At 47.3% G+C, this 15,711-nt stretch overlaps 1 long non-coding RNA gene across 2 annotated transcripts; it reads left to right on the top strand.

Annotated features, from left to right (window-relative positions):
• Positions 1-244: 244 nt before the first annotated feature.
• Positions 245-14,322, top strand: LOC112443815 (uncharacterized). 2 transcript variants are annotated; one of them, XR_009492527.1, is made up of 3 exons: positions 288-569; positions 7,128-7,282; positions 13,875-14,322. It is a non-coding gene; the product is annotated as an uncharacterized lncRNA (long non-coding RNA). The 2 variants fall into 2 exon arrangements; XR_003032209.2 differs by lacking the exon at positions 13,875-14,322 and having other exon boundaries at positions 245-569; positions 7,128-7,336.
• Positions 14,323-15,711: the final 1,389 nt, after the last annotated feature.

Raw genomic sequence — 15,711 nt, 5'->3', positions numbered from 1 at the left:
TTGTGAAGATCCAGTGAAGGTGGATATTCATGCCTGGTTTAGAGGACAGGGATACTCTAGACCATGCCTTTGGGAGCAATGAACTCACGGGAGAGAAGCCCAGGAGCATGGTTGGGCTTACTCAGGGAGAATGAATAAAGTGAGAAGAGGAGAGGATCAAGTGCAGGATCCTGGCGAATACCAAAATCTTTAAGGAGTGCTCAAGAAACTGAGGAGTGATCTAAGAGGGAAAAAACCACCACGGTCACAAACACCAAGGAAGAAGAATGATTTTTAAGGTGCTCAAAACTGTGAAGTGGTAGGGAAAATGAACTAAGAATTGAATTGCAGGGGAGGAGTCTAAGTGGATGTCGCAATTATGAGGTCACTGGTGTCCTAACCAAATGGGTATCAGTGAAGTGATTTAACTAATACCATTGTGCAGTGGATGGAGGGATGAGTGGGGGTGAGAGAAATGTATGCTGCTTTTTAAAGAAAATCTGGCTTTTCAAGGAAGGTGAAAAAGGAGATGATTAGTTAGAAGAAGACTATAAAATGACAAAAACTTGAAACTGCTTCTGTGCTGAGAGGTAAGAGTCAGTGGAAGGGAGAGGTACATGGGAAGAGAGTACCTTATTGATGGGAAAATGTCCTTGGAGAGATAGGATAAAGGCTCTACGTCACAGATAGAGGGGTTTTCTTTGGGCAGAAGAACACTTCCTTCTTTATGAGAGAAAGAAAGAAGGAATACATAATTGTGAGAGCAGATGGACTTTTAATGGAGCTGAGGGAATCCATGCCTAATAGCCCAATTGTTCATTGTTAACAGGGAAATGTTGTTATCTACAGAGAGTAAGTGGGACGTTAAGGATCTTCAGAAAGGTTGAAGAAGGAGTTTCCCTGGTGGTCCATTGGTTAAGAATCCACTTTGCGATGTAGGGGACGCCAGTTCGATCCCTGGTCCAGGAGGATCCCACAGGCCGCAAGGCAGCTAAGCCCATGCATGCATCATGACTACTAGGCTTATGCTGTGGAGCCCATGAGCCATAACTCCTGAGACCACAGCATCAACTGCTGAAACCTGAGCATCCTCAGCCTGTGCTGCTCAACAAGAGAAGCTGACGCAGTGAGAAGCCTGTGCACTTCAAGTAGAGAGAAGCCGCTACTCTCTGCAACTAGAGAAAGCCTGCATGCAGCAACCACACCTAAGGCAGCAAAAAATAAATATTTCAAAAAAGGAATATCAAAGTTGAGGAAGGTTAGGACTGCCACAGCAGACAGCGAGAAAGGTAGATCACACGTGCTTAGTTGCTTCACTTATATCCGACACTGCGACCCCATGAACTGTAGCCCACCAGGCTTCTCTGTCCATGGAACTTTCAAGGCAAGAATACTGGAGTGAGTTGCCATTTCCTTCTCCAGAAAAATGTAGATCACCTAAGCCCAGGTCCTAAGGGGATAAGGGGCTAGATTGAGGCATGAGATCCAACCTCTGGTCACAGTTCATAGGTGCTAAGTTGCTTCAGTTGTGTCCGACTCTTTGTTATCCTATGGACTGTAGCCCACCAGGCTCCTCCGTCCATGGGATTCTTCAGGCAAGAGTACTGGAGTGGATTGCCATGCTCTCCTCCAGGGGATCTTCCCCACCCAGGGATCATACCTTCAGTATGCGCCTTTTCTTCCCAGGGCTCAGCAGCAGAGGTATAGGGGAAGATGGTTGGATGGACGAAAGATGAAGGGCTTCAGAATGCATGTGGTAGACTGACAAGGCGAGGAGAATGCTGGAGATTCTGGAAAAAGGTGGCAGATAAGATGCTCTTAAAACCATGTTTTTGTGTGTGTGTGTGTGTGTGTGTGTGCGTGTGCATGCGTATGTGGGGCAATGTTGTAAGGTCTGGTGAAGGAAATATGCTTGTACTTGTGGAATGGCTTGTAGTTTACCCTCATGTAGCCTGTCCACAGGGCACCCTTAACCCTAGGCTGGCTACTCCTGACTCTTCTCCCTACCTTTTCCATCTTTCTGTCTCTTGCCTCATTCAGTAAGGCTCAACATGATTACAAAAGTACACCTGCAACCCCTGCTCCCCCAATGGCTTTGAATTCAGTCTATACTCAAAATAGAAATTATTTTGTATTACATGCTATTTAGAATTCTATGAGCTTCCTCTTCCCTTCCATTGACAGAGGTAATCAAAGCCAAGTTATATTTGATCTTCTTAAATAGCAGGTATAATCATGCCATTGGAGAACTCCCATCTGTCCTCTGGGTCTCACATCTCCCCCTGTACCACAAGGAGGTAGTATAAGTGATTATAAAGCTCTTGTTCAGCTGTGAGGGTGTTCTCAATCTCTAGCTTCCAGCAGCCCAGTCCAGCTCAACCCAGGCCAACCCAGCTTCCAGCACCAAGGCCAGCACGCAGCAGTACCAATGGCTGCTTGAGAAGGGCATACAGCAGCTTGCCAGGACACAAACACAAAGTTTGTTCTAACGTCTCTGGTTCTAAAGTCTCAGAAGAACTGTGCAATTAACCTGGGTCGAGGCTGCAGATTCTTGCAGCCCATAGCTGGCCAGAGAGGCAGAATGATATGACTTGTTGACAGACAAAGTACAGGGGTGAATCATAATGAGATTTATGGACTGCAGGTTTTTCTACTCTCATTCCCTCTTTCTCTACCATCCTCATTCCACTTTCCAACCAGATCCACCAGTTCCTAGTGGTGCATTCCCAATGATATATGACTTCTGGGGATGTGGCTGCCAGAGGTTACAGGAGGGAGCCCCCAAATGGAGTGGGAGCTGGACTAAGAGTTGGAGACATCTGTGGCTCCAGTCCATCTTTGCCTGGTATGTGGCTGCCAGGCATGCAGGTCTTCTCTCTCTCTGGGACTTAATTTAGTTATGAGATGGCTGAACCAGAGGACCTCTAAGATTTCAAGTTGACTGTCTTATCCTGGCTTCTCCGAGAAGCAGACACTGAACCTAGGATTTAAGCACAAGTAGTTTATGTAAGACATGAGTCCAGGAAGTACCAGTAGCAGAATCAGGAAGTCAGATGGGGAAAGAAGCCAATAGAAGGTCTGTATGAACAATTTACCACTGTGAATGACTGGGATTCAGTCCCACTGGGAACTTATAGATGGTGTAGGACATGTGTTCCAGAGGTGTCCTCATGAGGGGGTGACAAGGTAATTGATCACAAAATTCCAATTTGTCATTGATTGGATGCCTCTCTCAGGGTGTTAACTCCCTAGCATTTACAGTGTTCTCTGTGGGCTGAGGGAGGGGGCTCATGTTCTTACTGCTAGAGAAAGCCCTCAGGCAGGGAGATGCAGGTGCTTGCAATAAGAGACTCTCGGCAGGCACAGAACCAGTGACTGCTAAGGGGATGTGGGCAGGACGCTGATGGCATTTGCCATGCATATTTAATGTCCTTAAAATTCTATGACTTCCTATGACCAAACTAAGAGTGAGAAGAACCATCCATCTTGGAAGCACTCATAGGGAAAGAGTTCTTCTTTTCACCCTAAAGCTAAAAGCTCACAGAGTCTGAGAATCTTTCCTGGATGAAGAAGGCTGATAGCCTGGGTTACAGTCACAAGCTTACTGTTTACTATGGGCAAATAGTAGGGAAGACACCCTGGAGGAGGGCATGGCTAACCCACTCCAGTATTCTTGCCTGGAGAAACCCATGGACAGAAGAGTCTGGAAGGCTACAGTCTATGAGGTCACAAAGAATCAAATATGACTGAAGTGACATAGCAGCAGCAGTGGCATGGGCAAATTATTCAACCCCTGTGAACTTCAGCTTCTACCCATAAAGAACACTAATACGTTGATGAGTTGTCATGATAATTAAATATAGGGGGTCAGGGGGTGAGAGAAGGGCTGGGTTGGGCTGGAGCTGAGGGAACTGATAGGAACATGTCCAATTCCCCCTGTTGAGTGTCCACTCATTAGTCCATGTTACAGCAGAGGGAGGAGCTAGGAAACTGCAGCTGGATCTGAACTGGCTCCACATCCAAGGAGGCCAGTGTGATGGTGGGACACCACAGTGGGTGTTTGTGGTCATGGGAGTACGCTGAGTTCTGAGGGGGGGGGCATACTCTTGGCTTTAGATGAGATTTCTGCTCTGGGGCATCAGCCATCAACCCAGAGAAGCTGATGCAAGAAACAGGGCTTAGATTCAGGCAGGAAGAACCACTCAAGTTGGGATGTACGTTCCAGGACAGTCTCAGCAAGAAAGCCAAACATAAGACATGGTCTAGGGGAAAAGTTGGGGAATCCCGATGCTATGTGTGTATGGCACACATCAGAAACTTTGCTTAGAGCTGAAGCAGACACAGAAATATCATTCCAAGCCTTACCTGTTGCAAACAGGAATGTGGCATTAAAAATATGGCCATCATTGGTGAAAACTGGCATGGCTGAGAAATCAGGTTAATTCAAGGGAGTATTACCATGAATTTGGGGAAAAAAAAAACTGTCAGAATAGGGATAAGGGGTTCTGGCACTTTCTAATCACATGCATGGACTTGTATGAAGCTTGAGAAACCTGTGGTTTACATGGAAGGACCTAGAAGAGAGTCTCCATCAGAATGAGGTCCTGGATGAAAGGGAAAGGTTTGGATATTCAGAAATGGATATGTCTGTAGAGTACACAGTGATGATAATGATCTCCAAAGCATCAGGCCCATGAGAGGAGAGATGAGATGAGCAGTAATGGGATACCAAGTAGTAGGTTAGCAAAAGACACACAAAAAGAGAGCACACAAGACAAGCAATGGGGGTGAAGAATGGAAGGACTTGGTATCTGCCAAGGAGAAAGGTTCTGCTGAGCGCTGAAGAATTGATGCTTTCGAACTGTGGTATTGGAGAAGACTCTTGAGAGTCCCTTGGATTGCAAGGAGATCCAATCAGTCCATCCTAAAGGAAATCAGTCCTGAATATTCAGGAAGGACTGATGTTGAAGCTGAAAACTCCAATACTTTGGCCACCTGATGTGAACAACTGACTCATGTGAAAAGACCCTGATGCTGGGAAAGATTGAAGGCGGGAGGAGAAAGGCATGACAGAGGATGAGATGGTTGGATGGCATCACTGACTCAATGGACATGAGTTTGAGTAAGCTCCGGGAGTTGGAGATGGACAAGGAGGCCTGGCGTGCTGCAGTCCATGGGGTCGCAAAGAGTCGGACACGACTGAGCAACTGAACTGAGCTGAACTGAAGAAGAAAGGAGTCTTGTGCATAGACCTCTGGGCGAGAAGGAGATATGATCAACGCTGAGCCAGTTTGGTTGCAGTTACTGCTAAGGTCTTTGATTGCTACCTGGGTCCTGCTTTGCTAATTCTATCTCCTTAGCACCAAGCTAGCCAAAGTGCCACTGTGCTGAGCTAAACCTCATTCCATTTTCACCATAATATGTTGTGATGAACAATCCAGCTTCCTCTCTTAAGGACCTCTCTCATTAGCAACAACTACAAAACCACCCTCAGCACAGATGGTATCTGGCAGCTTGGGACAAGGAATGGAGTTAGGGGAAAAAAGACACTCTTTGTTGGGGGTTGAGGATGTCAAAGTGGAGACATGTAAATAAGGGAGAGAAAGAGAACCTTGGAAAAAGAGGAAGACAAAAGGATACACGGGAAGACAGTGATGCAGAAGACTAGATGGAGGAAGCTCTTTCAGCAAGTCAGGTGTCCCCTGAGATGCCATGATGAATGAGCAAAGCAATTATCACTCTACTTGGCGGGGTGCTATGCACCACACAGATGGAGAGCTGTCCACGACACGGAGGAAACTGTGCATGCAAAACTCATGCAGCAGGCCTGGGAAAGTGACACCCTGCCCAAGGGCGACAGCCATCCGCCCCACTGAGCACACAGCAGAAGCCTGCACATCTGTGCTATGCTGCACTCAGCTACACACCCTGTTGAGGGTGCCTTTATCGCTTTGCATCACAGTTAGCTGTCTGCCTATTTGCCCTGTGAGACTAAGACCTCTTGAGAGAATATGCTTTGTCTTATAGATGGTTTATCTTTCTTTGAGAAAACTAAGGTTTCACTGGAACATAATGAGTACCTTAAAAGTTTGGGGACTAAATACGTTATTTGTGCATGGGGATTCCTGAGTGTGTGTGTGTGTGTGTGTGTGTGTGTGTGTGTGCTGCACAGAGGATAGGGGATATGAGGGCAGAGAAGTCATGGTGGAGAGATCAGAAAATAAAATCAGAGAGATATTCCAAATGCAATATTTCTCAGACTTCTCTGAACTGGTGCCTGGGAAAAGGCAATCAAGATGCATGTTAAAAATGCACATTGCTAGTCCTATCCCAAGCCTACAGAACCGGAACTCCACACTTAGGCCTGAAGATAGGGATTTTATCTCCCACCATAGGAAGTATTGATGGCCAGCCAGATCTGAGAGCCACTGTTCTACGGGCATCTATCGCATTTACAAGCAACTGATTCATAGCCGACCAGAACACTCAAGATCCTGTCACAGCATCTGGAACAAATTCTCGTTTTGCGGATGAAAAAAGTTGAGGCCCAGTAAGGAGGCGGGCCTTACTCAATTCCACGCTGCCACCTGGTACTCGTGTTGGGGAGACGTCTATCACCTGGGCTTTCCCCATTGCACGCACCCTGTCCGTGGTCCAGGTGATGCTATTCCTTCCATTCCTCAGAGACTTCCTTAGGCCGAGGGCGCAGTGCGCTGTCCAGCACCGCATGCTCCTGAAGCACGCCGGCCCGCAGCTGGGCAAACTCCCGCGTCCCGCACTGCGGTGAATTCAGCGACGGTGGGCGGCCCGCAGTGCAGTCTGCAGCACTGGCCGCCTGCCTCGCCCCCCGCCCCGCCCTCTGCACCCGGCGGCGTGCCGCTTCTGCTGCAGCCGCAGCGCGGGGCTTTCTCCCGCGCAGCGCTTCATCCAATTCAGGCTAGTTATAAATTGCTATTGCGAGGAGATGGTGACCCAGTCCCTGGCACATTAGTCCGCAGCTCGCTGATCTATTCCCATGTTAAAGGACTGCACAAGCAGAGGAAGTAGATTAAAATATAATGTATTGCATTGAAATCTAACACAATGCTATACTTAATATTCAGCCGGATTTGCATATTCACGTTTCCCTCCCTCACTTTCTCTTGTAGGGTCCCACCAGGCCTTCCTTGTTAAGCTTCCGTCACTGCCGGACAAAGAAATTTAATGACTTGAGGGGCTAGAAGGGACTGCCAAATGTCATCTAACTCAGTTCCTTGTTCCTGGCGCAGGAATATTGAAATCCTGGATTCTGACCTTAAACTTGGTAAAGAGGGATGAATGGTGGCTGATAGAGACCTGTTGGGTGGTTTCCACTTCACCTTCGGCCCACTCCATTGTGTCTTCTTCCGTGCGGCCTCTCATCCTCAAATCTTCTTCTCTGAGCCATGAGAAACGGTCTTTTCACCGCCGTCCCTCAGATCTCCAACTGAGCACCTGATCTCAGAAACAAGGCCCACTCTCCTGTTTCTATTAGCATCCCTCTCACTCGATTGCGAGCCACGCTTATAGGGGATGATGTTAGATAAATGCCGAGTCTCTAGAGGCTTCAGATGGTGGTAGGACAGGTCTTGGAGAAAAGTACTCAGAGTGTTGAAAAGAATGACAGCCAAAGAATCCCGTTTAATTTGATGGTGCAATGAATATTTAAAGTTTTATAAAGAAGTACAAGAAAGCAATCAGGCTTATTCAGGCATGTGCTCTGGGGAACAGAGTACACTCCCCATGTGTTGGCAATGTGGGAACAGGAGATGAGGATGAGGTTGGGGGTGGCGGACACACACATAAATAGTTTGTATTCTTCCCACTCTTTGTATTAAGGTGAATATCAGCTTACAAGTGCAGTTCAAGAAGAAGTGGGGGGGGGCGTGGAGGACGATCCTCCCAGATAATTATCATAATGTGCTGACACCCTAAACAGTTCCTTTTAAAAACTGAATTTCTAATATCATCGCTTTGGAGATTAAAATATTGAGACCTGAATCCCTCGGCAAATGATTCAGGAACCATACACACTGTGATAAAGGCACCTGCCACAGAAACAGGAGGGGTCATAAATCTCCTACTGCATGAGTGGAATGTCTAATGGTGTCACCCCTCTGGCAGAGTGAGGTTCCCAGAAACCTCCAAATAGCCACTCTGAGGGCAGTTCATTCATTATAAACAGGTACCAGATATTTCCACTTTTTATCAGCTATTATGTCAAGTTTCAGTATCAGAGAATTAGGGTGAGATACAACCCCTGCCTTCAAAGAGTTTCAAGTTCTCCCGAAGAGACAGATATGCGTGCACAAGATACTTTAGTGCTAGTCCAGCACAGAGCCCAGAGGACAAGCTAAGGGCCAGTGGGGCAAGGACTGGGGACTTTATCAATGATGATTGTGGGAATAGGGGAAAGGCTTCATATTAGTCACTGCAGCAGTTGCTGTCATTGCCCTGCTGTTATCTCTTGAGCATTCATCTTTATACAACTAAGTTGCTACTATAAACACCTAAGACTTCATGCCGGAGGGCTTTTCCTGGTCAAGGGAGCCAGTTGTGCTGGAGAGTTAATGTCCCTGGAAGCCCTCAGTCAATGATAGATAGCAACTAGGCAGGTAAATCCTCCACTCCCTCACCCCTAGAGGGGACAATTCAGAGTGCCTCGCACTGTATCTCAGAGATCCCCAGTAGAATGAGCTCCAACTGAAAATACTTGCTTAATTGGATTATCCCCCTTTCTTTTTTTAAAAAATATAAATTTATTTATTTTAATTGGAGGCTAATTACTTTACAATATTGTATTGGTTTTGCCATACATCAACATGAATCCGCCACAGGTATACACGTGTTCCCCATCCTGAACCCCCCTCCCACCTCCCTCCCTGTACCATCCCTCTGGGTCATCCCAGTGCACCAGCCCCAAGCATCCTGTATTCTGCATTGAACCTGGACTGGCGATTCGTTTCATATATGATATTATACATGTTTCAATGCCATTCTCCCAAATCATCCCACCCTCTCCTCCTCCCACAGAGTCCAAAAGAGTGTTCTATACCTCTGTGTCTCTTTTGCTGTCTCGTATACAGGGTTATCGTTACCATCTTTCTAAATTCCATATATATGTGTTAGTATACTGTATTAAGAGAAGGCAATGGCACCCCATTCCAGTACTCTTGCCTGGAAAATCCCATGGATGGAGGAGCCTGGTAGGCTGCAATCCATGGGGTCGCTAAGAGTTGGACACAACTGAGCGACTTCACTTTCACTTTTCACTTTCATGCATTGGAGAAGGAAATGGCAACCCATTCCAGTGTTCTTGCCTGGAGAATCTCAGGGATGGGGGAGCCTGATGGGCTGCCATCTATGGGGTTGCACAGAATTGGACACGACTGAAGCGACTTAGCAGCAGCATCAGCAGCATACTGTATTGGTGTTTTTCTTTCTGGCTTACTTCACTCTGTATAATAGGCTCCGGTTTCATCCACCTCATTAGAACTGATTCAAATGTATTCTTTTTAATGGCTGAGTAATACTCCATTGTGTATATGTACCACAGTTTTCTTATCCATTCATCTGCTGATGGACATCTAGGTTGCTTCCATGTCCTGGCTATTATAAACAGTGCTGCAATGAACATCTTCACTTCTCACCTACCTTATCCCACTCCCCACTGACATTTTCAGGTCACCTCCCAGACTTGTTCTGAAATTCCTTCTAATGGTCTGTTTCTGGAGGAATCCAAACTAGCTCAGTTCCAATTCCTGGACTGTAGCCTGCCAGCCTCCTCTGTCCATGGAATTCTCCAAGCAAGAATACTGAAGTGGGTGTCAACCCCTTCTCCAGGGAATCTTCCGAACCTTAAGGAGCAAACTCAGGTCTCCTGCATTGCAGGCAGATTCTTTACCATCTGAGCCACCAGGGAAGCCTCAGTTCCAATAGCTGGCTTTTACTAAAAGTCACCATGCCCAGCACTGTGCTGACTTTTATACTATTTCTAATCCTTATAATAATCCTGAAGGGTAGGAATTATTGCTTCCATTTTACAGATGAAAAAACTGAGTCTTAGAAAGTGAAAATGGATTTCTCAAGATCACAGGAAAAAGTTAGAGATCTTGATCAAATTAAGTTCTGGAGACTCATCAGTGATTGTTCTTTTTCTTCCTAGAACCACAGCCATTGTGAAGGGAACAATGATCCCTTTGAAACTGTGATAAATATGATATCCTCTCTCTCAGTTAAAGGGGGAAAAAAAGCATATACACATACATGTGAAATTAACTGTGCAAATCCTAACCCTTAGAATCTCCATGGGCTCCAGATTAAGAAATTATTTTGAGGAATAGTATTTGTCAAAAACAGGAGGCACAATACATCCCTAGAGATGTGGGGAGGTGGGAAAACTATGAAGTGGACATAGTTTAGGAGGGAGTAACAGGGATAATGGGGATAATACACATATCACTGTTTGAGCCATCAGTGGGACCCATGAGGTGCAGAAGATAACATAAACTTGGGCAAGTGGGGTAAGGACAGTGCTCTGGCTGGGTGAAAGCTGGGAAGGGACGTTTGAGGGAAGAGCCCTTGATCCCAGTAGAATTCAGAGCCCTGAGGAGGGGGTGGGAGTCTCTAGCTTCAGCTATGAATTCTTGTGCAGAGCTGTGCACTCCCTGATCTCTCAATTATTTGACCTCAGAACTCCCCATCCCAAGCCCTTCCTCTCCTCTTTACTTCAGCCATCCATATCATAAGCCCAGTCACAACCTGGTCTTTCTAACAGGTAAAACTGTCTCATCTGGAAAACAGAAACCATCCCAGGTATTTCAAACAGGAAGGATTTAATATAGGGAATATGTAGCAAAGGGGCTGGTTGGATTTTAAAAGTGAAGAAGAGAAGATGCAGCTCCCCGGTGATTGATACTTCACATAGTCATTACTGCTCATAGAGCTGGAGGAGTGAAAAGGGGCAAGGGTCCAGATCCCAGGATCCTGCACTCCAAGACATGAGTGGAACTGCTGCTGACAACGGCCAGAGACCCAGGAGCCCGCATCCCTGCTAACGCTGCTGCCTCATGCAGAAAACAGCTTCAACCTTCTGCATGCCTTCTAGTCTCACTGGAGCGCCTCCCCTCAGTGGGTCTTATGCAGAATCTAGCTGTCAAGGGAGTCTTGGGAATGAAGTTTTGATATCTCTATGGTGCAGGCGGTGGTGCAGTGCTCAGTCAGGCCTGACTCTTTGTGACCCCATGGACTGTAGCCCACCAGGCTCCTCTGTTGATGGAATTTTTCAGGCAAGAATACTGGAGTGAGTGGCCATTTCCTACTTCAGGGGATCTTCCTAACCCAGGGATCAAACCTGCATCTCTTGCATCTCCTGCGTTGGCAGGCAGATTCTTTACCGCTGCGCCACCTGGGAAGCCCTGTGGCACAGGGGAGAGTATGAAAGAGCAAGTATGGGTCTCCTACCAACAGGAAACACTCAGCACCAGCCTCCAAACCTGGAACTTTATCTTCTCATTTGCTCTTGGCCACATGTTCTTATCCATCTCCCACTATACATCTGTTGAACTCCAGCCCCGCTTCAGAGCAAGTCCACTCCCCATCACTAACCCTTGCTCATCCTCACTAGCCTGCTTACCTCAGATCCCACAGTCCATCTTTCACAAGGACTCCAAGTCCACCGCACACTCAGTATGTCCCCACTTGCTCCTGACTACCTGATGTCCTAGAGCACATACATACTGGTTCTTTCTGTCATTCTCAGGGTGACAAATGTCAGGACAAAGTCCCATGACCTCTCTGAGTTTCCACCACCATACACTGAAGACAGTGGGCCTCATTTCTGCCTGAAACATCCATATATATTCCCTGAATATACACTCATCTCATCCTCAGGGGGCAGTTCCAACCTTCCTCTCCCCTCAAATCCCATTTCCTCTTTCTCTACCACTCAACTTGCAAGATCCAGACCACAGAGCACTTCCCTCCACCTCGAAATGCCTGTCATCTCCTTCTTCTTTGTTCATTTCCTCTGATCTCTGTGGAAGGACCCCGCTTTCCAGGGTCCCTGCCTGAACACTTCCTGCCCCTCCCTTACCCTCCCTTGGAAGATCTCTTCTTGTTTTCTTTCTATGCTGGATGCTTCGCTCTGGCTCACACCCAACTGCTTCCCACTCCCAAGAAAGCCTTTCCTCCACTCTGATTTCTCCTGAGCTTCCATCCCACCTTCCACCCTCCTTTCACAGCTAAACTTCTCGAAAAAGTATTATACGTTCACCGCCTCTACTTCCTCACCTCCCACTCAGTTCCAACCACTAGCAATCTGGTTTCCACATCCATATCACTGCAGAAATTGCTCTCTTGAAGGCCATCAATGACCTCCGAATCACCAAGCCTGACAGTTCTGCTTTACAACCACCATTCCCCCCAGCCTACTCCTCTGCCGGGTCAAACACACTATGTAACCAAATTCTGAGCCAATGGTCCCAGCTGGTGTGCCATGGCACACGGGTGTGCTGGAGGTTGGTCACAGGCAGGCCTGGGATGCAGCATTCAGCCATATGGGTGATGAAAATAGAGAAATATTTTCAATCCACTGCCAGAGTCCCCTCTGTGCCCCTTTTTACCACCTGGTTCCCTAAGCCCCTGCTCTAGGACCCCAAGATGGACCTCTTCATTATGTAACAAAATGATGTTTGGTGTTGTAGGGGGTTTCTGCTCTTATTAGTGGGTGCCTGGATATACCAGTTGTTGGATCTTTACAGTGTCAGAGTGTGTGTGTGTGTTTGTGTTAGTCGCTCAGTTGTGTCCAACTCTGCTATCCTGTGGACTGTAGCCTGCCAGGCTCCTCTGTCCATGGAATTCTCCAGGCAAGAATACTATTCCCTCTCCAGGGGATCTTCCCGACTCAAGGATCGAACCCAGGTCTCCTACATTGCAGGCAGATTCTTTACCATCTGAGCCACCAGGGAAGCCTAATGCTGTGGTGAGATATTGATTACTTCAGGACTGGGACTAGCCACGTAGAGTCAGGGGAGTCTGGAGGGCAAATCACCCCTGTGAAGATCAGCCTCTCTACTGACCTGCCATGTGCCATGCAAATATTTTCTATATGAGTCCTGGTATGGAGACATTGGGTAGCAAACCTCCAAGTCCTCTTCCCTTCTTTGAATCCCTTGATAAGGGGCTGTTATTCTACTCTTCTATGGGATGTTTCTCTGCCTCCTTGTCTGGCTTCTCTAACAAAGTGATCTTGGACAAGCTACTTAGTCTTGCTGAGTCTCAGCCTCCTTCCCCAACCAATTTCTGCTTTGCAGGGAGGCTCATGCATAACGAGGAAAATGGCCAGTGCAAGACCACTGGTGGAGTAAAGTCCATTGAGCGGAGGTTTCTAATCTCCACCTCCTGCGCTCTCACTCTGGGCTTTCTCCCTTGGGGATTTTCCTCCATTCCCTTGAGCTTCCACCTTCCCTGTACCCCTGACTATTTCTTCCTGACTCACTTATTAAATTACTTCCTGAACAAGAAGATCTGGGTGTCCCCAAATTCTCAAACTCCAGACATTCAACGTGGAACTCATCATTCCCCATTTCCCCTCCCACTTTCCACCATCTTTCCAGCATCTCTCAAGGACACCAACCATCCTTCCAGCCAAGTAGACTTCATACCATAAAGTGGGCTTTGACCACAATCATCTTCGCCCTCAGACCTCACAGCTAGGCGTCTCTGAGGTCTGGTCCATTCTGCTTCTCACGTCCACCCTCTTTTATGGTCACTACTATACCCTTCGATGCGATAGTCCCCGCCCCCCACCCCGCAACCTGGATGATTTCAATATATTTGTGCGTGCTTTTCTTTTATTCAGAAACTTCTCCCAGCAGGTTGACCACCAAATCCCTACATAGGTCTGCTCAAAGCGCTTCAGGGATGCCCACTGATCTGCGTAAAGGGATCTGGACCTTACCGTCACGGTGCGTGCGTGCTCAGCCGTGTCACCTTCAGGCGAGTGCCAACCTGTTCTGCTTTCTCATTTCCCACTCTGCTCTTGAATAACAATAACAGTAATAACAACGAACATTTCTCAAAAATTTACTATATGCCACTTTATCTAATATTCTCAAGTTATTTATGTCACTTAATCCTCTCACGCAGGCTATGTCATTATTATTATTCTCACTTTATTGATGAAGGGAAGGAACCGCAGCGAGGCTCAGCAACTAGCTTAAGGTAACTTCCCTTGGAGTTGGGGCCTTGAACATAAACTGAGTCTGTATTCAAAGCCCATTTCTAGCCTCCATGCCTTCTTCTGCACTTGCTTCGGGCACCCATCTGCACCCCCCACCTCCCTTGCACACTTCCTGTGCTATCCTGCCTCCGCGCCCTCCCCCCGCCTCCCTTGCACACTTCCTGTGCTGCCCTGCCTCCGAGCCCTCGCCCACACTCCTATCCCCACCTGGCCTGCCAGGTTCTCTCATCTCTTTGCCCTCTTCCAGATGCTATTCAAGTGTCATTCACATTTTAATGCCTCCTTGAAGTCTTGTCTGATTTCCTTTCTTGGAAGTGATTCTAGTCTGTAAATACAACATTTTCCCAAACTTTTTATTTTTACCTTGTTTCCTTATATGACAATCATTTGCTCAACCAGCATGTGAGATGGGGCCACAGCTGATTTCCCCCTTAAACCTTCTCTGTATGTTTCACGTGAAGCTTACAAAAGCAGTTTTATGAGCTGAAGCTGAATTATTGTCCTGCTTGGGATCTAGAATGGGTTCTGCTCTGCTCTCCAAGTCCCTCTGAAAGAAAAGCCACGGGCTTGATTAAGGAATGGAAAGAATTTTGTAGTCAGTCAATTCCTGCTGCGATAAATCTCTGGGGTGAAGGATGGTAAGGCAGGGACATAAATGACGATAGCTGTGCTCCCCGAGTCAGTTGGATTATAAAACAAACCGCATACTTATGACTGTATGTTCCAAACAATACATAACAGAAGGCAGGGAGAGGTGAAGGGAGGCACTGAGAGCTGGTGTGAGACAGAGGGAATCAGCCTGTCCATTCTGAGAGTGACAAAATGAATGAATGGCAAAATGAATCCTTACCTTGATTCTCTTAAACAAGTTGACTCCACAACCAGTCACTGTGAGCACTCCAGCTCTGGACTTAGAGTGCCAGGGTGAGAATTCTGGCTCTGCTAGTCACCAACTCTCTGACCTAGGAAGCCACTCGGCCTCTCTCTACATCAGTTTCCACATCTGTAAAGTGAGGTCAGTAATAGTACCTGCCTCAGAGGCTTTTGTGGGAATTAAGTAAAATGACCTTTGACCAGTGTGCAAAGGAGTGGCTGGTGCCTGTGTGCCCTAAATGTAGCCTAGCACCCTTGCTGGTATATATCTGATGGCAAGAGAAGAGCCTGGGACTGGCAGGGAGATCTGGTGAAGCACTGGCAGTGCTGGGGCGGAGCTAAGAGCTGTAGTCCTTCCCAGATCTTCCTGGGCATGGGCCCCAGCCCACAGCGTTTTCTGTTTCAATACCATCCTGAAGGTTTGGAGATTCCCTGGTGGTGGTGGTGGTGGTGGTTTCGTTGCTATGTCATGCCTACGTCTTGTGAGCCCATGGACTGTAGCCCTCCAGGCTCCTCTGTCCATGGGATTTCCCAGGCAAGAATACTGGAATGAGTTGCCACTCCCTTCTCCAGGGGATCTTCCTGACCCAGGAATTGAA

Source organism: Bos taurus, chromosome 23, assembly GCF_002263795.3.
Source record: "Bos taurus isolate L1 Dominette 01449 registration number 42190680 breed Hereford chromosome 23, ARS-UCD2.0, whole genome shotgun sequence".
Taxonomy (NCBI): domain Eukaryota; kingdom Metazoa; phylum Chordata; class Mammalia; order Artiodactyla; family Bovidae; genus Bos; species Bos taurus.
Note: the sequence above shows the minus strand (reverse complement) of the source record. Positions and strands in the feature narration are given on the sequence as shown.